Here is a 25,504-nt window from a genome sequence, read left to right on the forward strand (position 1 = left end):
TTTTACTGCTCAAAATAAGAACATTAAAAAATGTAGTGGATGATACCAGCTAGAAATGAGATACGGAGAAAATTGGAAACTAATGTAAAAGGTAAAAGTATCAATTGTCCTTTTCTTCTCGTAGCAATTCAGTTTTATCAATTTCCGTTCATCATACCAACAGATGGCAGCACCTGAGTTATGTAACCTGGGATTTGAAGATCCTTGTGAATGGAAAGACGTCATATTTCTCTAACTCCGTTTTCTATATTTTCTTCAGTCTTATTTACAGTGTCAATGGTAGATGGTGTCTCCAGATTGTGACTTAATATTGGAGTTCAGGTAATTTCTCTCTGTTTTTTCTTTAATAGGTTAAGTTTCTCTCCTATGATGTGGGCTGTGTTCACATAGGTGGTTTTGGTAACTTGTCTAGGGACATGTGAAATTATATAAGGGATTTTTTTTTTCTTTTTAAGGAAAGACAATAATAAACGAGCAATATGCTGTGTGAAATGTTTTATTTTTTTTTTGGGGGGGGGGATGCATATGCTAAAGTGACTGAAGATCCTGTAGAGAGTAGGATTCCCCCAGCTATATACTATAGGACCGAAAAAAAACACCTAAATTAAAGATGAAGTACAAGATACATTAGCTTTTATCCCCAACTTAGAGTTGTATTGATATTTAGTCATTATTGCAAGTTTTTCATTCAGTTACGAAGTCTTTATAAATCAGATCTGTGTACTGAATATGAATGGGCATTGTAGAAAATGTATTAAGATTTAATAATGGTGGTTATTTACATTTTACTTTTTATTGGATAAGCAGTTTACGTGATGAAATTATAAGTTTCTCTCTCATTCGTAGTCAAAATTAGATGTTAAACTATTAGTTTTTTTAAACTTATAAATTTGCTTGTTGGTTATCTCTTTCTTGCCCTAATCGGGTAGTTGAATCAGTAGAACTTAAAAGTTTTAGCAAATGTTTTTATGTTGACCAGGCTGACATGAGCCTTTTTATAGTTTATATATGAAAAATCTGTTTTTGACGTTGTTAATAGTTTATATAGGACATATCTATTTTGACGTTACTGTTTTTAGAATGATTTATTAATTTGTTCTCATCATCTATTCATTTCCTTGTTTCCTTTCCTCGTTGGGGTATTTTTCCCTATTGGAGCCCTTGGGCTTATAGTATCTTGCTTTTTCAACAAAGATCGTAGCTTGGCTATTAATAATAATAGTAATAATAATAATAGTTAAGCATCTTGTTCAAGTTAACAATCGCCTTTGACAACATTAATTTGACAATAATTAAAATCATTAAACACTTAGAGTAAATTTTCTATATAGTATAAACAGCGACGACTGAATACATATGAAATACAATTCCAGTGAGATTGTATTTAACATATTTTAGGTTTGATAGTAGTGTACCCTGGTACTATATAAAAGAACATTTGCATCAACAAATTTTAAATAACCAGACGTTGTTTACTGTCTTGCTTAGTAAATATTAATGTACATACTTTTTTTAATCATATTATAACGTTATGCCATATCAAACTGCAATTAAGTACTTATATATCCCAGGTTTAATAACAGAAGTTGCCAAATCACTTTGACGAATTTACTTAATAAAAGATTGATAACGAATTTATTTTGAAATAGATTTTTAATATATATATTTCATGAGTTGCATTTTTTCACATTTCCATAGATTGATATATTTTTTTTTATCAAAATTAACAATAGATGCAAATTTTTTACTTTTCTTGAATTTATATTTGAAACGGTCAAAACTTTGGAACTCCTAAATAGTGATTGTAATATTTTACAGGGAAAGTATTACTTTTTTTATTAAATTAAATAGGTATAATATTAAATCATGAATTTTAATAATAATTTTGGGGATTTTTAACACAAAGTTGATTATTTTATCTTGAGATTCTTCGAAATTAAGGTTCTTTGTTTGTTTAAGGCTCCTGATTTGAGCTTGACTCAAAATTTTGGTTTTTAAGTGAAATTTTATATATTATATGATAACTGTAGTGCACAGAGTAAGTACACGCCATTAATTAAGCTTATACCATTATGGGAGTATGCTATTACATCAATTAAACTGATTTTACTGTTAAATAACGTATACTTTAGGGTAGGATAATACGGTTGGGCTAAGCTACCATATGTCTCTAATGTTAGAATCCACAATTACTGTTATTTAATATTGTTTAGCAGCGTAATTTATTATATTTGTTACTCTAAGTATACCTATTATGATATTTACTTAGGTTAATTTCTAATGCTTCTATTTTCAACCTATTCGCTGAGAATATGGCAGTCTGGGGGGGGGGGGTTCCTAGGCCCCGGGTTTGGTAAGGAGGTAGGGTCATGTCTTATAGGTTAGGTTAGTCGAGGTTTTATGGACGCGTTCCTGTCTGTCATTATACAAAGGCTCCTGAAATTCATTCTGGTGTTTTTACGGTGTTTTGGGGTTTGGTGGCCGATGTGGTAATGTCTCCAGACTGGGGTTCAAGTCCCGCTTAAACTCTTTACGTCCTTTGGTCGCTGCAACCTCACCATCCTTGTAAGCTAAGGATGGCGGGTTTAGAGGAGCCTGCAGGTCTATCTGCCGAGTCATCAGCAGCCATTGGCTGGCCCTCCTTGGTCCTAGCATGGGTGTTGATCATACGTACATATATATGGTCAGTCTCTAGGGTATTGTCCTGTTTGATAGGGCAATGTCACTGTCCCTTGCCTCTGCCATTCATGAGAGGCCTTTAAACCTTTAAAATAAACATTGTCTACTTAAAGATGTGTTAATTTTGTAATGATTGCATATACTGTACTCATTATTGCGACACTACTGCAGCAGTAGAGTACGTATGTCAAGTCGATATAATTTTTTTCTCAATTTTATTTGTATTAGGTTTGAGGTTTTTGTATACTGACAGGTGAGATTTCTGAATAATTGGTAAACCTTAAATTATTGAGGTTAATGCTTTTAGTATTTTATTGTGGTGAAGTATCGATTTAAAAGGTTAACCCTTTTACCCCCAAAGGACGTACTGGTATGTTTCACAAAACTCATCCCTTTACCCCCATGGACGTAACGGTACGTCCTTGCAAAAAACTATTTACTTTTTTTTTTGCATATTGTTTTGATAATTTTTTTAGAAACTTCAGGCATTTTCCAAGAGAATGAAACCAACCTGACCTCTCTAAGATGAAAATTAAGGCTGTTAGAGCAATTAAAAAAATATATACTGCTAAATGTGCTTGAAAAAAAAATAACCCCTGAGGGTTAAAGGTTGGATAGTTCCAAATAGCCTGGGCGTCGAAGGGTTAAGATAGAGACTGGTGAAATCTAACAGAATCCCCTTTGCATCAATAACCGTAGGAGGAGGAGATGATGATGATGATTATGGTGATGGTATATTCAATTCTTAAATGGTGATTTACGTTGGCTCATGTTGGATATATTATGTCTGTTGTTTGCATTGATATACCTATTTTTAGGATTTATTATACAGTAATACTTATCTAAGTATTAAATACAAAAAGTAAAAAAATAAAGTACATTATGGTTTTACTCGAGCCTCACGTAGGTTTCTAAGTCTTATAGTAATAATTAAGCTCGGTACTGTACAGTTCTTTACTTCAGGTGGAAGCTTATCCATTATTATTATTATTATTATTATTATTATTATTATTATTATTATTATTATTATTATTATTATTATTATTTAAGCAACAACCTTAATTGGAAAAGCAAGATGCTATAAGCCCTAGGGCTCCAGCACAGAAAATTAGCCCAGTGAGGAAAGGACATAAGAAAATAAACAATATGAGAAATAATGAACAATTATAAAAAAATATTTAAAAAACAATAACATCTAAACAGATATTTTATATATGAACTATAAAAACTTATGTCAGCCTATTCAACATAAAAATGTAGTTAATGACGCTAGTGGTCGGCCAACAGATTCTAGATAACTTTTTTTATGGCTGTGTTTTGGATAATATCTCTTTTTTCCATTTCTGACTAGAATTATTATGAAGCCATGAGGCTAAATTCACTGATGTGGAATATAAGAGGAATGACATTCAGTTCACAAGATAAGGATGTATGCTATGGACATATCTGAAGTGTTTTCTCCCAGATGCACATTAAGTGCTGAATGGCCTCCCAGCCCAGGTGTTTAGGCTTATGACCCAAATTCTTACATAATGACTAGCATGAGTTTAAAGGCCTTAGGCTTTATAAATTTCTTGGCAAGGTTAAAGTTTAGTTAATATGGTTTGGGTTAGGATAAGTAGGCTTGTGCCAGCTTAGGCCTTTTTCTAAAAGTGAATGGAATTAAGAAAAGGTGTTAAGAGAAAGGGTCTGATGGTTATAGATGGCATAACATTTTTATTACTTGGTTTAGAAAATGTAGGTGATATGTCAGCTCAGTTTCCCTTAAAGGGGCTGTTCATAGATGTAATGTGTGCAAATGGCCTAAACATTGAGAATTGAATTAAGGGCCAAATTTGCTTGTAGCATAAGTTAGTTTACAATAAACAGGCTTTATTCCAGTTCCTTTCTTCTCCGTTAAGTGACCCATAAGTGTAAAGGCTGCAGTTAAAGGTTCTAAGGATAATGAATTGGACAACATGGCAAAGTGCTGGCCTTTTTCCAAGAGTGTTATTGAGTGAAAAGGGTATAAAAGGCCAAGGGTAAATGTCTTGTAAAGTTCATAACATGATAAAAGGTAATTTCATAATATTTGGTTTGAAATATGTTGTGTAGGCCCTATGCTAACAAATGCAATATCTGCACAACTTATTGTAAGAGTCATACAGCGCGTAAAATGTTTTATTTCAAATGTCAAAAGGTTGATGAATTTAAACTCTGCTTTAAGGTAACACTGCATTTTCCCAAAGGTTAGCCATAAGTGTACTGTATGGTTAAGTATGTAAAGGGTACCAATAGTAATTCAGTCAAAGGATTATACAGTAGATATATGGCAAAATTGCAGTTGTCATTTGTTGATATATCAAGCAGGACTTGTGCCTACACTTTATTGTCCCAAAAGGGGGTTTGTAAGAAGGGCAGTGCTGTATTAACGCATGACAGGGCCCCAAGGCTTGGAACTTCTTTGGGACCCTCGACATAATGGCTGCCCCAGGAAATTCCTCGCACTCCTTTCGTACAATTGATTACAATAATATTACAAATAAAGTAAATAATTCATAGTTTTAACATTTAAACTAAAGAGGTGAAAAAATTTACATAGGCTCCAGCTTTTGGTGGTCCCCTGCTCTTGGTGGGGCCCTAGGCTTCAGCTTAGTCAGCCATAGGGATAATAAAGCATCTGTTGGTTTAGAATGCTGTGGCCTTGTGCCTGCGCACTCCTTTCCTAGAGGTGATGTTGAAGAGTGGCTAAGTTGGAAAAGGCTTGGTTTATAGGATCTAAAGCTTAAAGACTTGATTTAAAAAAAGTCGGTTAATCGTCTATGCTTTATGCTTATAATAGGCAGGCTTTTGACCAAAAGTGGCCGGTAGGAGTTGTGAAAATTGTGAACAGGTATGGATAGTCATAGTAGAAGGCAGTAGTTGGGTGTAGAATGGCACCTCGTAGTTCCGGGGGATGTTGAAGGAGGAGAGGTCTAACTGGTGAGGGACCTCTGGTCGTGGTTCTTACACGTCCCAGTTACTATACCGACACTCATTAGAGTGAGCGATCTGGGTTTATTCCTGGCATTCCATGGAGCTTTTTTCTCTGGTATATTTAGCAGTATTTATACCTTAGAAATGGTGCTTTAAGGAGCATTTCACTGGGTGACACAGGTTCCTTGCCCAGAAATAGATTTTTCCTTCATCAAAATCCCTTAATAGTGAAAGGGTCAGATGTTAGTAAATTGTATATCATGCCAAAATATTTATTGTTGGTTTAAAATTGGCAGTCCTTGAGACAAAATGTACATTAAGCATTAGTGACGGTGTGAAAAAAATTTAGAGCATCTAAAGATTAAACTGCTGTTCATCTCATATTTGGAGGTTGATCTAGTTTAGGCGACTTATAAGAGTGGGAAAGGTGGACTTCCCAGTGAGGTGTGTATGTTATGTTCCTCAAATATCGTGGGATAGTTTGCTTAACAGGACATGAGTCATAAAAAAGAATGAATATTACTCTACTTAAAAAATGGTGCTGGTTTCAATAATCATTTTTCACAGAAGTAATAAGAGTTTGATATAAAAAAAGATGTGAAGAGTATAGTTCTGTGGGACCCGAAAATCAAACAGTTACTGCTGAAATAGATAGTGCAAGTGGCCCAATGCTTATGAATTATATAACTATAAATGCTATTATCACCAGTTGCTTTTGAGATATAATGGTCTTCAACCATTATAGGGAGTTTTCCAAAGGGGTCTTGTAGGGAAGGTAAAGTTAAATGTTCTAATTGACATTCAGCATGAGCAGCAGCCTTGACTCCAACCTGCACTTGGTGAGTAAAAAGGGCACTTTTTTATATTGTAGTTGAAAGTGTGTTTTGAATGATCAACAGTTATGAACGTAATGCGTGTTTTTATATTCGTACATTTTTCATCTTGATGAAAATTACACACCTTGTATTCTTTCAACAGCTTTACTTACCTTGTATTATTTCAACAGCTTTGTCATGTGGAGATCAGAGAACCTGCCAGAGTTGGACATTCCATCCAAGGATGAAGGAGACAACCTGGCGCCCCACATTGAAGAGGGTCGAGTACTGGTGACAAACCCAAGGACCAGATGTTGAAGAAGGTAGATATCAACTACCCCAACCTGCTGGACTTCCTCCGCTGCACTTCATTATCCATCTGTTCCCTTTATGAATACTTTTGGAGCCTCCTCATGCTAGCTGTTGTGGAGTATTACATTGTTTACCAGATGAAACTTCATGCCAGACAAAAGACGTTGGAACTGCCTTCTCCAGGCATCTTGAAAGGGTGTTCATTGGTATTCTCATTTGCATGGAGGTCGTACATACGCCTAGCATCGAGGATTATTGGTCGCGATGGACTAAGATGCAACAGGTATTAGTGCTTTAGTATGGTTATGTTCGAATCTTTTTTTTATCTCTACTTACACATTTTGACATGTTTTTGGTTGTGATCCTTCGGTACTGTCATTTTTTTTTTTTCATTGTACCAGGATATTTTGATCTCTTATCTCTTATGTCTTTTAATTCTTTATGAAAGTCATTTGAGATTATTAGATTTGTATTAGATACCTTAATAAGTAACTATTAAAGCATTTTTCAGTCTTGTTTGGGTGAAGTGTTAACTGGTAAATGCAAGTTGTAACTACTTATATTGGACATACAGTATTATAGAACTGAAACCTAATCATGAGTAAAAATTTCCTCTGATAAAGTATGTGAAAATAATTTTGGGACAAACTTAGAGAAAAGACATTTTAAGTGGAGCTAAGCAGTTGGTTTGATACTGATTTTTCAATTGAATATTTTTCAATATTAATCTTACCCGATGATCTTGTAGCTGTCAACTCCGTTGCCCGACAGAAATCTACGGTCGGGATACGCCAGCGATCGCTATCCAGGTGGGGGTGTACACAACAGCGCCATCTGTGGTCAGGTACTCAAGTACTTCTTGTCAACAAGACCTCAATTTTTCCTCTGTCGTGCCGCCGGCAAGACCTACATGGATACGCTGTTGATTTTGGAGTCTTTTGTTCACGTTTTGGTGATGTATTTGCTCTGAAGTTTAGCCTTCGCTGTTCAGGAAGCTTTATCCTTAGCTTAGCAAGCTTTTGGAATTAATTTGATTCATTGGTTAACGATCTTTGCTTAATTTTGGAATTCCCCCTTGACTACCTCTAAATTCAAGATGTCTGACCATTCCCAAGTTCCTAAATACAGTGATACCTCGGTAGTCGAACGACTCTATACTCGAACAATTCGGAGTTCGACCAAAATTTTCGAGAAATTTTTGCTGCGGTGCTCGACCAAAAATTCGGTACTCGACCAGCCGAACACGTGACGACCGCATGGGCTTTGTGATGATCGCGCCATCTCGGCCACTCTCGCTTGTTCGGGAAGCATCAGTTCTCTCGAGAGCGTCACTCAGACAACGCGCGATCAGCATTCGTTGTGATTTAGTGATTTTCAGTGCTTTTAATTGCTTTTTTAGCTTTCATAATGAGTCCCAAGAAAGTAATGAGTGTTAAGGGGAAGGAGAAGAGGAAAACAGTGCGAACAACGATCGAGTTGAAGAAGGAAATTATAGCGAAATATGAGAATGGTGTACGAGTGTCCGATTTAGCGGTAGAATACGGAATGGCGAAGTCGACCATTTCTACGTTTTTAAAGCATAAAGAAATGATTAAGAAGGCGAATGTTGCAACGGGAGTTACGGCGGTAACTAAGCAAAGGCCACAAGTGATTGAGGAGATGGAAAAGTTGCTTTTAATATTTATTAAAGAAAAACAGTTGGCCGGGGAAAGTGTTAGTGAAGCGTTCATTTGTGAAAAAGCGTTGCATATCTATGAAGAATTAGTGAAGAAAAGTCCGAGTACCAGTGAAAGTGATTCATTTACATTTAAAGCGAGCAGGGGTTGGTTTGAAAAGTTTCGTAATAGAACAGGTATTCATCGTGTTACTAGGCATGGGGAGGCAGCTAGTTCGGATCAAATTGCAGCCGATAAATACGTGGGGGAATTCGATCGGTACATAAATGAACAAAATTTGATCGCACAACAAGTCTTTAATTGTGATGAGACTGGGTTATTTTGGAAGAAAATGCCAGCCAATACGTACATTACCAAGGACGAGACGAAGATGCCAGGTCACAAGCCAATGAAAGATAGGCTAACATTGTTGCTGTGTGCAAATGCAAGTGGCGATTGCAAGATCAAACCCTTGTTAGTGTACCACTCGGACAACCCCCGGGTGTTCAAACGAAATAATATTTGTAAAAGTGCACTACCAGTTATGTGGCGCTCGAACACTAAATCTTGGGTCACAAGACAATTCTTTACTGAGTGGATAAACGAAGTGTTTGCCCCCCAGGTTAAGGCTTACCTCATTGAAAAGAGCTTGCCAATGAAATGTCTTCTGGTTATGGACAATGCTCCTGCACATCCTCCAGGTCTCGAGGATGACTTGAAAGAAGAATACAGCTTTATCAAAATCAAATTCTTGCCCCCCAATACTACTCCCATACTCCAGCCCATGGACCAACAGGTCATTTCAAACTTCAAAAAACTCTATACCAAGGCCCTTTTCAGAAAGTGTTTTGAAGTGACCAGTGACACGAAGTTGACCCTAAAGGAATTCTGGAAGGAACACTTCAGCATCCTCAACTCTGTTAACATGATTGACCAAGCTTGGCGAGGTGTGACCTATAGGACATTGAACTCTGCCTGGCGTAAGCTGTGGCCATCATGTGTCACAGAGAGGGAGTTTGAAGGTTTCCAACCAGAGGCGGGTCCAAGCACTGCTACCCCTGTAATTTCTGATGACACTGATGTCGTTGAGGAAATTGTTGTCATGGGCAGGAGTTTGGGGCTTGAGGTCGACAAGGATGATATTGATGAGCTTGTAGAAAGCCATTCTACCGAGTTGACTGTGGAGGAATTGTTGCACCTGCAACAACAACAGCAGCAGGATCTGATTGTGGAGCAGGAATCTTCAGAAGAGGATGAGGTAAGGGAGGATGTTCCAAGTTCTCTCATCAATGAAATTTGTTCCAAGTGGGCAGATGTGCAGGCTTTTGCTGAAAAATACCACCCAGAAATTGCAGTAGCAAACCGGGCAGTGCATATGTTTAATGATAGTGTCATGTATCATTTTCGAAGAATACTGCAGAGGAGGAAGAAACAATTAACAATAGACCAGTTTTTCACAAAAGAAAAGAAAGCTGCTACATCAAAGCCTGTTTCTCCTCCAAAGAAGAGACAAAGAAGAGAAGAAACCCCTGAAATAGATCTGCCCACCCTTTCATTGGAGAGAGAAACAACTCCTGAAGGAGAACTACCCCGCCACATCATGGAAGGGGACTCTCCTTCCAAGCAGTAACCTCCCCCTTCCATCCTCTCCACATCCATCCCTGTATGCCATCGAACCGCTGCTCAAAGGTATGTTCACTACAGTACAGAAAATGGTTTAAAATTGTTTTATTTTAGTACAGTAAATGGTTTAAAATTGTTTTATAGGATTTTCTGACCAATTTCATACACATTTAGATAATTATTGTTGTTTAGGTACACGTTTTATTAATATTTTGGGCCTGTTCGAGTGCTTGGGAACGGAATAGAATATATACCATTATTTCTTATGGGGAAAAAAAATTCGGTACTCGAACAAATCGGAGGTCGAACACGGATCTCGAACGGATTATGGTCGAGTACCGAGGTATCACTGTACAGGCAGTGTAGTGTTAGGACTTGTACTAGGCGTCTTCCGAAGGCCTCTATAGATCCTCACACCGTATGTTCCAATTGTAGGGGAAAATCCTGTCAATTGGAAGATCGATGTGGGGAATGTGCTGGGCTTTCGGAATTCGATTTTAATGAATTCCTCAGATATGCACATAGGTTAGAGAAGGAGAGAGATAGGAGGAGTTCTTCTCGCTCTGTGGATTTTTCCTCTCCCCATGCCCCTCAACCTTTTCCTTCCCCTGTGGTGGTGACTCCCGAACCTGCTACGAGTGCTCAGCCTGCAATGGCTGATATGTTGCGTGCCATTCAGGCTCTCGGTGAGAAGGTGGAGTCGTTGGTTAGTGACCGCAATCAGCTCTTGGCAGATGTCAGAGAGCTGAAAGCGAAGAGTGCAGTGGGAAGTGTTAGTGCTAGTGATGTGCATAGTGTCAGTGTCAGTGTTGCGCATGAGGGTACATCTGTGCGTGCCAGTCGTCCTCCCAGTCCGGGACCTCTTGCAAGCTCCCAAGCCCAGGGGAGAAGCAATGTCGAAGGACCAAAGGGTTCGGCAGGCCTTGATCGGCGCACGGATGTATCCTCAGTGGTTGCGGACGTATCTGCTAAGGATCGTCCCATCCACTTACAGACGAATGAGCCCTTACATTCCTCGTCTGTGGAAGAGGTTTCCAGGAGGAAACGGTGGACCAAGGTCTCACGACCGCTCAAACGTAAGGTCCCTTCCGAGCTAGTCCAACGGCCCAGGTGTAGCCACTGGGTCAGTTCGGACTCGCCGCAGTCATCTGATGACTGCACACCTCCCAAGAGAGGTAGAGTGGTCCCTCAACAGGCCTCTGCTCCGTCTGTTGTTGCTCCAACCACAGTAGACCCTAAGTGGTCCATGCTGCAGACTATGCAGTCTCAGCTTGCGGCATTTATGCAGGAGTATCATGCCGAGAAGGTTAACACCTCTCCTGTTAACCTACAACCCGCAGAGGTTGTGCGCTCAGCAGATACTGCGGCTGCCTGCTCCCACACCCCACCTGTGAGAGCTCCTCCACCGATGCGCAGTCCTCACTGCCAGACGCATGTTCTTGCTGCACCATCTGCTAACATGCGTGAGCTGCCGCATCAGGAGTTGCCGGGTTCCAGCACTATGCGGCATTCTCCTCAGCCCATGCAGCATGCTCTGCAGACCTTACAGCATGCTCCGCATACCATGCAGCATGAGCCACTTACCATGCAGCATGAGCCGCATACCTTACAGCATGCTCTGCATACCATACCGCATGCTCCTCAGCCCACCGCAGACCCTCCCACACACCAGCCCTCTGCTTTTGTTGTTGCCAGCTCGCAGACTGTCCAGCAGAGGCATGATGATGGATCCGCAGGTACGCATGCACCCGTTCTGCAGGATTCAGCCGTTCAGCTTGCTGCTCTGCCTTTGCCACTCACAACTCAACTTTCGGATGATGATGTATCGGAGGATGAAGCTGCTCATCTGGATGATCCTCACTCTGATGTTGAAGGACACAAGTCTTCGCCACCCTCCTTAGACTTTCGCAAAGTCCTTGCTTTGTTCAGGGATTTGTATCCTGAACACTTTGTGTCTGCAACCCCTCGTTCTCCTCCCTCCGAGTTTGCTCTGGGCATGCAGTCTGCTGCGCCTGCCTTCACCAAGCTTGTTCTCGCCAGATCATCAAGGAGAGCTTTGAGGGTTATAGGGGACTGGTTGCATTCCAAGAAGCAACTGGGAAGGACCTCTTTTGTGTTTCCTCCTCCCAAGCTGGCTTCTAAGTCGAGCGTCTGGTATACCACGGGAGAGGAACCTGGCTTGGGGGTTCCTGCCTCTGCCCAGGCTGACTTCTCAAGTCTGGTTGACTCTCCCCGCAGGTTGGCTATGAGACGTTCGAAGATCTGCTGGTCCTTTTCCGATCTTGATCATATGTTGAAGGGAGTCTTTCGTGCCTTCGAGATATTCAACTTCCTCGATTGGTGTTTGGGAGCCTTAAGCAGGAAGACTTCCCCTTCAGATAAGGACTCGGCCATGCTGATCATGTCTAGCATGGACAAGGCAATTCGGGATGGGTCTGGTGAACTTGCGGCTTCATATGTATCAGGAGTCCTCAAGAAGAGAGAACATCTGTGCTCCTTCTTATCTGCTGGTATCACTCCTTGCCAGAAGTCAGAGTTGCTGTTTGCTCCTCTCTCCAAGTGTCTGTTTCCGGAGGAGTTGATTAAGGGGATGGCTGCCTCTCTTATCCAGAAGGATACTCATGACCTCATGGCTTCTTCTGCACGTAAGGCTAAAACCTTACCTTCCGTGCCTAGACCCTTCCGTCCTATAGCAGTTGATACACCTGCTTCTAGGTTCATCCCGCCCTTTCGTGGCAGAACCTCCAGCAGAGGAGGTACCCGTGCAGACAGTCACCGTGGCAAGTCCAAGAAGGGTTCCAAGTCCGCAAAAGGCAAGTTTTGACTGCCTTCCTCTCCAGACAGCAGTAGGAGCCAGACTCAAGACCTTCTGGCAAGCTTGGGAGAGCAGAGGTGCAGACGCTCAGTCTGTGAAGTGGCTAAGGGAGGGATACAGAATTCCGTTCTGCCTCAATCCCCCTCTAGCTACATCTCCCATCAACCTCTCTCCCAACTACAAGGAGAAGGACAAGAGGCTAGCGTTGCAACAAGAGGTGTCGCTCTTGCTACAAAAGGAAGCAGTGGTCATAGTCCGGGATCATCAATCCCCGGGCTTTTACAACCGTCTCTTCCTGGTAGCCAAGAAGACAGGAGGTTGGAGACCGGTGCTGGACGTCAGTGCTCTCAATGCTTATGTCACCAAGCAGACGTTCACGATGGAGACGACGAAGTCGGTCCTAGCAGCGGTCAGGCAGGAGGACTGGATGGTCTCGTTAGACCTGAAAGACGCATACTTTCACGTCCCCATCCATCCAGACTCCCAACCTTTCCTAAGATTCGTCTTTGGAAAGGTTGTGTACCAGTTCCAAGCCCTGTGCTTTGGCCTAAGCACGGCACCTCTTGTGTTTACGAGACTGATGAGGAATATTGCGAAATTCCTTCACTTGGCAGACATCAGAGCCTCCCTCTATTTAGACGACTGGCTTTTAAGAGCTCCCACAAGTCGTCGCTGTCTGGAGAATCTCAGATGGACTATGGATCTGACCAAGGAACTGGGCCTCCTGGTCAATTTAGAGAAGTCCCAGCTCGTCCCATCCCAGACCATTGTTTACCTGGGTATGGAGATTCAGAGTCGAGCTTTTCGGGCTTTTCCGTCGGCCCCAAGGATCAACCAAGCCCTAGAGTGCATCCAGAGCATGCTGAGAAGGAACCGATGCTCAGTCAGGCAGTGGATGAGTCTAACAGGGACACTTTCATCGCTGGCCCTGTTCATCGAGTTAGGGAGACTCCACCTCCGCCCCCTTCAGTATCATCTAGCTGCTCACTGGATAAAGGACATGACGCTAGAGACGGTCTCAGTTCCTGTTTCCGAAGAGATGAGGTCTACTCTAACGTGGTGGAAGAACAGCATTCTTCTCAAGGAAGGTCTATCTTTAGCTGTTCAGACCCCCGACCACCGTCTCTTCTCGGACGCATCAGACTCGGGCTGGGGTGTGACATTGGACGGACAGGAATGCTCGGGAACATGGAATCAGGAGCAAAGGACACTTCACATCAATTGCAAGGAGTTGTTGGCGGTTCATCTGGCCTTGATAAACTTCAAGTCCCTCCAGCTAAACAAGGTGGTGGAGGTGAACTCCGACAACACCACAGCCTTGGCTTACATCTCCAAGCAGGGGGGGACTCATTCGAGGAAGTTGTTAGAGATCGCAAGGGACCTCCTCATTTGGTCAAAAGATCGAAAGCTCACGCTGGTAACGAGGTTCATTCAGGGCGATATGAATGTCATGGCAGATCGCCTCAGCCGGAAGGGTCAGGTCATCCCCACAGAGTGGACCCTTCACAAGAATGTTTGCAGCAGACTTTGGGCCCTGCGGGGTCAGCCAACCATAGATCTGTTCGCTACCTCGATGACCAAGAGGCTCCCATTGTATTGTTCTCCGATTCCAGACCCAGCAGCAGTTCACGTGGATGCCTTTCTGCTGGATTGGTCCCATCTCGACCTGTATGCATTCCCGCCGTTCAAGATTGTCAACAGGGTACTTCAGAAGTTCACCTCTCACAAAGGGACACGGCTGACGTTGGTTGCTCCCCTCTGGCCCGCGAGAGAATGGTTCACAGAGGTACTGCAATGGCTGGTCGACGTTCCCAGGACTCTTCCTCTAAGAGTGGACCTTCTGCGTCAACCTCACGTAAAGAAGGTACACCCAAACCTCCACGCTCTTCGTCTGACTGCCTTCAGACTATCGAAAGACTCTCAAGAGCTAGAGGCTTTTCGAAGGAGGCAGCCAGAGCGATTGCCAGAGCAAGGAGGACATCCACTCTCAGAGTCTATCAATCTAAATGGGAAGTCTTCCGAAGCTGGTGCAAGGCCAATGCAGTTTCCTCAACCAGTACCACTGTAACCCAGATTGCTGACTTCCTGTTACATCTAAGGAACGTTAGATCCCTATCAGCTCCTACGATCAAGGGTTACAGAAGTATGTTGGCAGCGGTTTTCCGCCACAGAGGCTTGGATCTTTCCACCAACAAAGATCTACAGGACCTCCTTAGGTCTTTTGAGACCTGAAAGGAACGTCGGTTGTCCACTCCAGGCTGGAATCTAGACGTGGTCCTAAGGTTCCTTATGTCATCTAGATTTGAACCGCTCCAATCAGCCTCTTTTAAGGACCTCACATTAAAAACTCTTTTCCTCGTATGCCTAGCAACAGCTAAAAGAGTAAGTGATATCCACGCCTTCAGCAGGAACATAGGTTTCACATCGGAAACGGCTACATGTTCCTTGCAGCTCGGTTTTTTGGCTAAAAACGAGCTTCCTTCACGTCCTTGGCCTAAATCGTTCGAGATCCCTAGCCTGTCCAACTTGGTGGGGAACGAACTGGAGAGAGTACTTTGTCCAGTCAGAGCTCTTAGGTACTATCTAAAAAGGTCAAAACCTTTACGAGGACAATCAGAAGCCTTATGGTGTGCTGTTAAGAAGCCTTCGCTACCAATGTCTAAGAACGCAGTTTCTTACTACATCAGGCTTCTGATTAGAGAAGCTCATTCTCATATGAAGGAAGAAGACCTTGCTTTGCTGAAGGTAAGGACACATGAAGTGAGAGCTGTGGCTACTTCAGTGGCCTTCAAACAGAACCGTTCTCTGCAGAGTGTTATGGATGCAACCTATTGGAGAAGCAAGTCAGTGTTCGCATCATTCTATCTCAAAGATGTCCAGTCTCTTTACGAGAACTGCTACACCCTGGGACCATTCGTAGCAACGAATGCAGTAGTAGGTGAGGGCTCAGCCACTACATTCCCATAATCCCATAACCTTTTTAACCTTTCTCTTGAATACTTTTTATTGTTGTTTTTGGGTTGTACGGTCGGCTAAGAAGCCTTCCGCATCCTGGTTGATTTGGCGGGTGGTCAATTCTTTCTTGAGAAGCGCCTAGGTTAGAGGTTGTGATGAGGTCCTTTAGTATGGGTTGCAGCCCTTTATACTTCAGCACCTAAGAGTCGTTCAGCATCCTAAGAGGACCGCTACGCTCAGTAAGGAAGACATACTTAATAAAGGCAGAGTAATGGTTCAAGTCGACTTCCTTACCAGGTACTTATTTATTTTATATTTGTTATTTTGAATAACTAATAAAATGAAATACGGGATACTTAGCTTCTTTGTTAACATGTATGCTGGTCTCCACCCACCACCCTGGGTGTGAATCAGCTACATGATCATCGGGTAAGATTAATATTGAAAAATTTTATTTTCATTAGTAAAATAAATTTTTGAATATACTTACCTGTTGATCATGATTTAAAGGACCCGCCCTTCCTCCCCATAGAGAACCAGTGGACCGAGGAGAAAATTGAGGTCTTGTTGACAAGAAGTACTTGAGTACCTGACCACAGATGGCGCTGTTGTGTACACCCCCACCTGGATAGCGATCGCTGGCGTATCCCGACCGTAGATTTCTGTCGGGCAACGGAGTTGACAGCTACATGATCATCGGGTAAGTATATTCAAAAATTTATTTTACTAATGAAAATAACATTTTTCCACGTTTATTTACTGGTTTCGTGCACTTCAGCCCACAAGCGATTAGTGTATTTCAATGTAATACGTCCAAGTAGCCTGCACAGGCTCTATTTTTGGTGCAACTTTGCAACAAAAGAGCATTTTTTAAAAAGGTTGACGAGTCAATGAATCTTAAACTCGTTTGATAACATGCAAAGAGGTTACTTTAGTACAGCTATTATTTCTACAATTACCCTCAAAATGGTTATTTTAAACACAAGACTTACCCGGTAGTTTTATATATATAGCTTACGTCCCCAATGTCAACGGCAGAAAATTCGAAACTCGCGCCAACCGCCAGGTGTACCACCCCTGCACCCTAGCACGGTACCTGGGAACCATTCCAGGGACCCTCATATATTCCCTGCCGTCGGTAGCGGCGACACGTGAATTCTACTCCGTCATTACTGATCGTTTTTTTTTTTTTTTTTTTTTTTTTTTTTTTGGGTGAAGTACAAATCTTTGGTTATTGACTCCCGCTTGTTTTTGATCTCGCTTTGGATATTTCTTGATTTTGTTTGGATTAGATGATTTTTTACCTTTGCTTGTCTGAATTCTCTTAAAATTTCAAAATGGCCACCCCCCCTATAACTTTTAGGTTATGTGTGACTAGTGGGTGTAAGACCCATATGGCTAAAGCCTCTCTTGACCCCCATTCTCTCTGTGTTGCATGTAGAGGTAAAGAGTGTGATTTAGGTGATCGCTGTGACGAATGTTTTTTGCTGTCAGAGCATGAATGGATTGAGTTTGATAGATACAGACGTAAACTCAAATGGGATAGATTGAGGCGTAGTTCTTCTCGCTCATCTAGAGATATATCCTCTTCCCATGTCATTAATCCTATTACTCCACCTGTAGTGGTTGATCTAGATCCCACTATTGCAATTGCTAATGAACCTTCACTAAAAGATATGTTAGTGGCGATTCAAGCTCTCGGCGCTAAAGTTGAATCTTTGGCTGCGGAGAGGACACAGTTGATGTCCGATGTGCGACTATTAAAAGGTGAAGGTGCAAGTGTAAGTGCAGTGGAGGGTGCGCCTGCTCTTGTCTGTCGTCCTCCTAGTTCTAGACACCTTCCAAGCTCCCCAACCCCTGGGAGAAGGAATGTCGAAAGGCGAAAGGAGACGAGAGGCTTTATCGAACGAACAGACGTCCCCTCGAACGTACCTGTGGGCGCCTCCCAGGACGTTCACCCTCACCATAGGAAAGGTGAGGTTAAGTGTTTTTCGACGTCTTCGGATGACCCCTTGCCTAAAAGAGGTTGGAAGCTCGCTTCCAGACCTCTTAAGAGGTCCTATGATCAGGCCTGTCGACGTCCTGCTAGTTCAAAACCTGGATGTAGTCACTGGGATACTCCAGAGCCTTTTGAAAGTCCCCCGATCAAACGTCCTTTTAGAACACTGGACGTTTCCAAGGATCCTTCTGTTCACTCAGGACCAGGCTTTACCTCATTCCAAGCTCCCAAGCAGCATTCAGACTGGTTTTCGCCTTCAAGGCGCTCTGTTCCGTTTAGCGATGAGGAGAACGTTGTGATTTCATCACCGATTTCACAACGTTCGGATCCTAACTTTGTAATTCTTCAAGACATGCAAAGCAGGCTCTCCTCCTTTATGCAATCATACCAGCGTAGCGACAAATCTCATATCAGCGGTCATGATCGGAGCAGCGAGCCAGGACGTGTTTCCGAACGCCCTCGTAATCGGGGATCTAAGCTTCCTGCTAGCCGCTACGAACGGCCTTTAGGAAGTAATCGTGATCGTTCTCCTAAGTCCGCAGTCCACAGTTCTTTTATTGAACGCGAACGAGACAGTGTGCCCGTGCGTTCTTCTAAGAAAGACGTCGGATGTCCTGTTAAACAGGTTATTGAACGCCTTGCGAACGGGTTACTGAACATCCTGTGAACAGGCTTATGTTCGTTCTTTGGATAAGTCTTTCGAATGTCCTTGTAAACAGGCTACCGAACGTCCTTACAAGCAGGCTGCCAAACGTCCTATCATTCAGGAAGTTTCTCTCTCCGCCAATTATTTTAGTGAACGTCTTTCAGGTCGTGTTTCCGGGAGGATTACAGTTGAACGAGTCACTGAACGACAAGCAGTTCATAGTACCGAACGCTTGTCAGCAGTTGACGGCAAACTTGTTTCTGAATATGATCCTGAACGTCCTATCCCTTGTCATATTTCGGATGTTAGTTTGGATTGCGATGAGGAGGCTCATTCTTTTCAAGACATCGATACGGTTCATGTACAGGAACTTCTCGTCTCCGATCGAGCTGATCGCGGGCGATCGGATGAGCCGCACGCCTCTGCCGACTGTTACTATTCGCAATGAGTCTATTTCTATTGCGGTTGGCACTCAGGATTTTTCTGAAATTGAAATCGCTCTTAACCCTACTGCTTCGAAGGAACGTTGCAAGAGAAGGAAGTAGAAGGCCAGCTTTCTCCTATGGAGTTTGATGACGTTTCAGAGGACGAGGACTCCGTTTCTTTCCGTCATTCTGCTGATCTTAAACTAATGAAAGTTTTTTACGGAAGAGTTTTCAGACTTTTTTGTGCCTATAGCTCCGCGCTCGCCCCCGTCTGAGTTTACTCTCGGGAAAGCCTCTAAGAAAGCCCGCTTTACTAAGATGGTACTGTCGCGTTCGTCCAAGAGAGCTCTTAAATTAATGGGTGACTGGTTACAATCTAAGAAGGCCTTAGGAAAGACGTCTTTTTTCCTTTCCTCCAGCTAGACTGGCTTCGAGGTCGAGCATCTGGTACGAGGCAGAAGTTCTCGACTTGGGGATTCCTGCTTCTGCCCAGGGAGATTTCTCAAGCCTCGTAGACGCTCCTCGTCGGTCGGCCATGAGAAAGACAAAGATTTTTTGGTCTACTTCAGAGATGGACCACCTTCTCAAGGGAATTTTTCGAGCCTTTGAAGTTTTTAATTATTTAGACTGGACACTTGGGGCTTTGGGTAAAAAAGTTGAGACTTTTAAAGAGGGGGATACCTCTGCCCTGGTCCATTTGATGTCGTGCATGGACAAAGCCTTGAGGGATGGCTCTAATGAACTTGCAGCTCTTTTTTCCGCAGGCATCCTTAAGAAAAGAGATCAACTTAGCTCTTTTCTTTCGCCGGGGGTGACTCCCTTCCAGAAGTCCGAACTTTTATATGCACCTCTTTCTCCATTGCTGTTCCCACAAGAACTTATCAGGGAGATTTCTGCAGCTTTAGCTCAGAAGGCTACTCAGGATCTTGTCTCCAAGACTGCTAGGAAGGCTCTTCCTCCCTCTTTTACCAGCCACAAGGCTAAGGAAGATACTTTTCCCAAGTTTTCCCAGCCCGTTCGAGGGAGATCTTCCAGCAGTGGTAGTTCCAGACGTGATGCTAGAAGGAGTAAGAGAAGAGGTTTCAGAGCAGGGCGAAGAAGAGTCTGACTGCTTTCGCCTTCAGGCAGTAGGTGCCAGACTAGTTGAATTCTGGCAAGCATGGGAAAAGAGAGGAGCAGACCAATGGTCTATTCAGATCTTGAAGGAGGGTTCCAAGATCCCCTTTCTAGGGAGCCCTCCCCTGGTCTTAGTTTCCGTGGATCTCTCTCCCAGATACAGAGAGGAGGCAAAGAGACAAGCTCTTTCGAACCAAGTGTCTCTTATGATAGAAAAGGGGGCCATAGAGAAGGTTCAGGATCTTCGTTCACCGGGTTTCTACAACCGCCTATTTCTGGTACCCCTAGAACTCGGGGGGATGGCGTCCAGTTCTGGATGTGAGTGCGCTGAACAAGTTCATCATCAAAACGAAGTTCACCATGGAAACTTCGAAGTCAGTGCTAGCAGCAGTAAGGAGGGACGACTGGATGGTCTCATTAGACCTCCAGGACGCCTACTTCCACATCCCCATCCATCCGAGCTTCAGACCCTACCTAGGGTTCGTTTTCATGGGAGATGTCTTCCAATTCAGAGCAGTATGCTTCTGCCTTTGCACAGCCCCTCAGATCTTAACGAAGCTCATGCTGAATGTAGCAAAGATCCTTCATTCAAGGGGCATAAGAGCCTCCCTGTATCTCGATGACTGGCTTCTCAGAGCGCACTCTTACGATCACTGCCTGAAGGATCTTCAGACAACCTTGGACCTTGCGAAAGAACTGGGTCTCCTTATAAACAAGGAAAAGTCTCTCTTGGTTCCATCTCAAGAGATTTTATATTTGGGGATGACGATACGGAGTCAGATTTTTCGGGCTTTTCCGTCTCCCCTAAGGATAGAGCAAGCAAAGTTGAAACTAAGATCGTTTCAAAGCAAGAAAGTTTGTTCAGCAAGGAAATGGATGAGTCTGGTAGGAACCCCCTCCCCCTTGGAACAGTTCGTCCCACTGGGAAGACTGAATCTTCGTCCTCTCCAGTTCCATCTCAACAGCCATTGGGACAAGGAGAGGGACTTAGAAACGATGTCCATTCCTATCAGAAACCCCATCAAAGACTGCCTTCAGTGGTGGGAAGGATCAGACAAGTTCCAGGAAGGTCTCGACTTGTCAATAAAGAGCCCAGACCTTGTGTTATGCTCCGACACCTCAGACACAGGATGGGGAGCAACCCTAAACAAGTTAGAAGTCTCGGGTCTATGGTCAGAGCCCCCAAAATCCTCGCATATCAACCACAAGGAGTTGTTGGCAGTTCTTTTAGCCCTCAAAATTTTCGAGGAACTAGTCACCAACAAAGTAGTTCAGGTCATTGCGGACAACACGACACCATTGGCATACATCTCAAAGCAAGGGGGAACACACTTGATATCTCTGTACGAGACGTCAAAAGAATCTCCTGGTGTGGCCAAGAGAGAGGAACGTTATACTTCTGACAAGATTCATTCAAGGGGAGAAAAACGTAATGGCAGACGGAATCAGATCCTTCCAACAGAGTGGACCCTCAACCTTCATGTGTGCAAGAGCCTGTGGCGTCTTTGGGGTCGCCCTTGCATAGACCTTTTCGCAACCTCGAAGATGAAGAGGTTAGAGGCGTATTGCTCCCCTGTTCCGGATCCAGAAGCAGTCCACATAGACGCTTTTCTGTTGGACTGGTCCAATCTATATCTCTACGCCTTCCCACCTTACAAGATCCTGTACAAAGTAGTTCAGAAATTTGTGACATCCAAAGGAACCAGGATGACCCTTGTGGCTCCCTATTGGCCGTCAAGAGAATGGTTCAGAGGTACTGGAATGGGTGATAGACACCCCAAGAATTCTTCCTCTAAGAGTAGATCTACTCGGACAACCTCACTTGGAAAGATTACATCAAAATCTCCACGCTCTTCAGCTGACTGCCTTCAGACTATCGATAGACTCGCTAGATCTAGAGGCTTTTCGAAGGAGGCAGCTCAAGCTATTGCAAGAGCAAGAAGGACTTCAACCATCAAAGTCTATCAATCTAAGTGGCAGGTTTTCAGAGAGTGGTGTAGAATCAAATCTCTTTCCTCATCCAATACCTCTGTTGCTCAAATTGCGGATTTCCTGCTATATCTTCGAAGGAAGTGCAATTTCTCCTCCTCCTACTATTAAAGGCTATAGGAGTATGTTAGCTACTGTGTTTAGGCATATAAACCTTGACCTCTCTGGCAATAAGGATCTGCAAGAACTTCTCAAGTCTTTCGAGACTTCAAAACGATGGAACCAAGATTCTGCAGCCTGGAATCTGGATATTGTTTTGAAGTATCTCATGAGCGACAGGTTTGAGCCGCTGGGTTCAACTTCCTTGAAAGACCTCACTATGAAGACTTTATTTTTGGTCAGTCTTGCGACAGCCAAAAGAGTGAGTGAGATTCATGCGTTTAGCAAAAACGTTGGATTTCGTAATGTTAAAGCTGTCTGTTCCTTACAATTAGGCTTTCTTGCCAAAAACGAACGCCCTTCTCAGCCTTGGCCCAAAGCATTCGAGATTCCAAATCTTACGGATCTGGTTGGAGATGAGGTAGAAAGAGTCTAATGCCCAGTGAGAGCTCTGAGATGCTACTTGGAGAGAACAAAAGACTTACGAGGCAAGTCTGAATCTTTGTGGTGTTCAGTCAAAAAGCCCTCTTTACAGATGTCTAAAAATGCCTTGTCATATTTTGTCAGGCTTTTGATTAAGGACGCTCATATTCATTGTAATGAATCAGACCTTAGACTTTTAAAGGTCAAGTCTCATGAAGTTAGAGCAGTGGCAACGTCGGCAGCATTCAGGCAGAACAGATCTCTACAAAGCATAATGGACACGACCTTCTGGAGGAGCAAATCCGTGTTCGCGTCATATTATTTGAAAGGTGTTCAGACTTGTTACGAGGACTGTTAAACTCTGGGTCCATTTATAGCAGCGAGTGCAATAGTGGGTGAAGGATCCACCACTATGTTCCCACCAATAACCTTTTCTTCTCTTGGTACTTTTTATTGTGTTTTATGGTTGTTTGTGGAGATTGTGTCAGTCTTCCACAATCATTGATTTTGTCAGGTGGTCATGTTTGTTTCTTGAGAGCACCCGGAACTGGTTATTGGAGGAGGTTCTGTCATGATGAGGTTTTGACACCGGTTTGACAGTCCCTTCAAGATCTTCAGCCCCCTGGGAGGATCGCTGGATCTCATAAGGCTAGCAGACATAATGAGGCAGAGTATCATTGAAGTCCGCTTCCTTATCAGGTATGAACCCTCAAGTTTTGTTTTAATTAACTCTGAAGTAGAATTCCAGATATGCTAGCTGTCTCTAACCCTCCACCAAAGGTGTTAATCAGCTATATATATAACTACCGGGTAAGTCGTGTGTTTAAAAATATTTTCATTAATAAAATAAATTTTTTAACATGCTTACCCGGTAGTTATATAAAATTTTAGTCCCTCCCTCCTCCCCTCTAAGAGATTAGAGGCATGGAATTTATGAGGGTCACTGGAATGGTTCCCAGGTACCTCGCTAGGGTGCAGGGGTGGTACACCTGGCTATCCAACTGGCGGTTGGCGCGTGTTTTTAATTTTCTGCCGTTGACTTCGGGGACGTAAGCTATATATATCACTACCGGGTAAGTATGTTAAAAATTTATTTTATTAATGAAAATATCATATTAGGGTATCCTTCTAAGGGGTTAATGTCATCAGTGTACCTTAGTAGGTACACGGTATGTTTCACCATGGTCTAAAAGAATATTCTTTAGACCATTGAGTATTACTGTAGGTTCTTGGCAGTGTCCTGTTATATCCTAGTATTTTTTCTATTTCTAGCATTCTACTTTAATTACTTCCCACTTCCTGTCTTCAGTCTTTCTGTGCAACAGCTGTATTTAGAAATTGTTTTGTATGTACTGCCAGAGAGTTATTGGGCCATTTTGACTCTGTTTGCATGTCGTTTTACCCGAATAGGTTGGCGTATTCTTAACACAATCTCCTCTTGCATCTAACAACACTTTTTCACTCAAGGGGGTTATCTGTTGGACTGAAATTGTTCTATGGCTACTTTACTTTTGGTTAGAGTTGAAGAGACACTTTAATTGTTCTCTAGACTTAGGTAGGACCATAGCCTCTATACCATTGTCTTCCACTTCTTGAAAAATAATTCAGTGGGCATTTATTAAATAATATAGATTAAAAGCTTAAAAGCCATAGTACTTTAGAATTTGAAATCAATATCCATTTTACAAAATTTGTAAAAAAATTTGTAAGTGTAATATCCTTTGTCAAACTCGTAAATTCCCATTTTTTCATTTCCAGACGTGGAAGTTGAAATTACTTGGATGAGGGCCCCTCATAAATGAAGATTCCTTGAATTGGTAGTTTTTTCATTGGATTAAGCGTGCCTGGCTTAGCTACTTTGTACGAAGAAGTTTCCAAACTGTTTGAAAAGCAGAACTGCTCCAATGAGGGTTTTAAGTATTGATGAATGGTAAGTCTTTTACAGAACATTTTTTTTTTTTTTTTTTTTACCTGTTATTTGCTTTGAATGCTTGTATTAGAGGAATACTTTACACATGAAATTAACATGGTCGTTTATTAGCGTTTATACAGTTTGATACAGTTGTTAAATTTTTAATTACAATCCTAGTAAAACATCTAAATTTATTAATCTAGTTGTACTGTATTATTTTTTTTAGATTATTGATTTCAATTTTAAAATTGTATGTTGCAAACAGTTTAGGTAAGTATTGTGAATTATCTAAAGAAAAATAGAAAATAATTTTGAATTGATATGTTCTTTTTATCTGAAAGTTTAATTTCTGTAAAGAATACTGTATAGAGCTCTTTGCACAAGTTTAGGTGACGTGCTAATCGTATGAAACTGTTGAAAAAAGCGTCTGTGAATGTTCTTTAAAGAATGAACTATAATATAAAAAGTAAAACTGCTGGACAGAATTTGTCAAACTTAAGATAGATGGCCTGTGTTATTCATTCCTTAGTTGATAGGATTAGTTTGAATGCTGTAGTCGGTATTTATAAGGATTAAGTAGAATACAGTATAATGCTTGCTGTGTATCATTATGGTAGGTTACACTAGGTTAGATCTCTGGTGATGCTAACACCAATTTGGTTTATTTTAACCCTTTTACCCCCAAAGGACGTACTGGTACGTTTCACAAAAGCCATCCCTTTACCCCCATGGACGTACCGGTACGTCCTTGCAAAAAAATGCTATAAATGTTTTTTTTTCATATTTTTGATAATTATTTGAGAAAATTCAGACATTTTCCAAGAGAATGAGACCAACCTGACCTCTCTATGACAAAAATTATGGCTGTTAGAGCAATTTAAAAAAAAGATATACTGCAAAATGTGCTGGGAAAAAAATAACCCCCTGGGGGTTAAGGGTTGAAAATTTCCTAATAGCCTGCGGGTAAAAGGGTTAAAAGGCTTTGATTTGGTCCAACAGGCAGAGGTTTTTTTATTTTCTATTTTCAAATATTTCAAGAAAGTGGCCATTGTACTTTTGTAATGGTATTGGATGGTTTTGGATTAA

The 25,504-nt window shown here is 42.2% G+C and overlaps 1 long non-coding RNA gene across 1 annotated transcript; it reads left to right on the forward strand.

The window, feature by feature from the left end:
* Positions 1 to 272: 272 nt before the first annotated feature.
* Positions 273 to 24,434, forward strand: LOC137637968 (uncharacterized). Its single transcript, XR_011043832.1, has 3 exons — positions 273 to 321; positions 6,641 to 7,044; positions 24,265 to 24,434. It is a non-coding gene; the product is annotated as an uncharacterized lncRNA (long non-coding RNA).
* Positions 24,435 to 25,504: the final 1,070 nt, after the last annotated feature.

The sequence above is a fragment of the Palaemon carinicauda genome, chromosome 3 (assembly GCF_036898095.1).
Source record: "Palaemon carinicauda isolate YSFRI2023 chromosome 3, ASM3689809v2, whole genome shotgun sequence".
Classification (NCBI taxonomy): domain Eukaryota; kingdom Metazoa; phylum Arthropoda; class Malacostraca; order Decapoda; family Palaemonidae; genus Palaemon; species Palaemon carinicauda.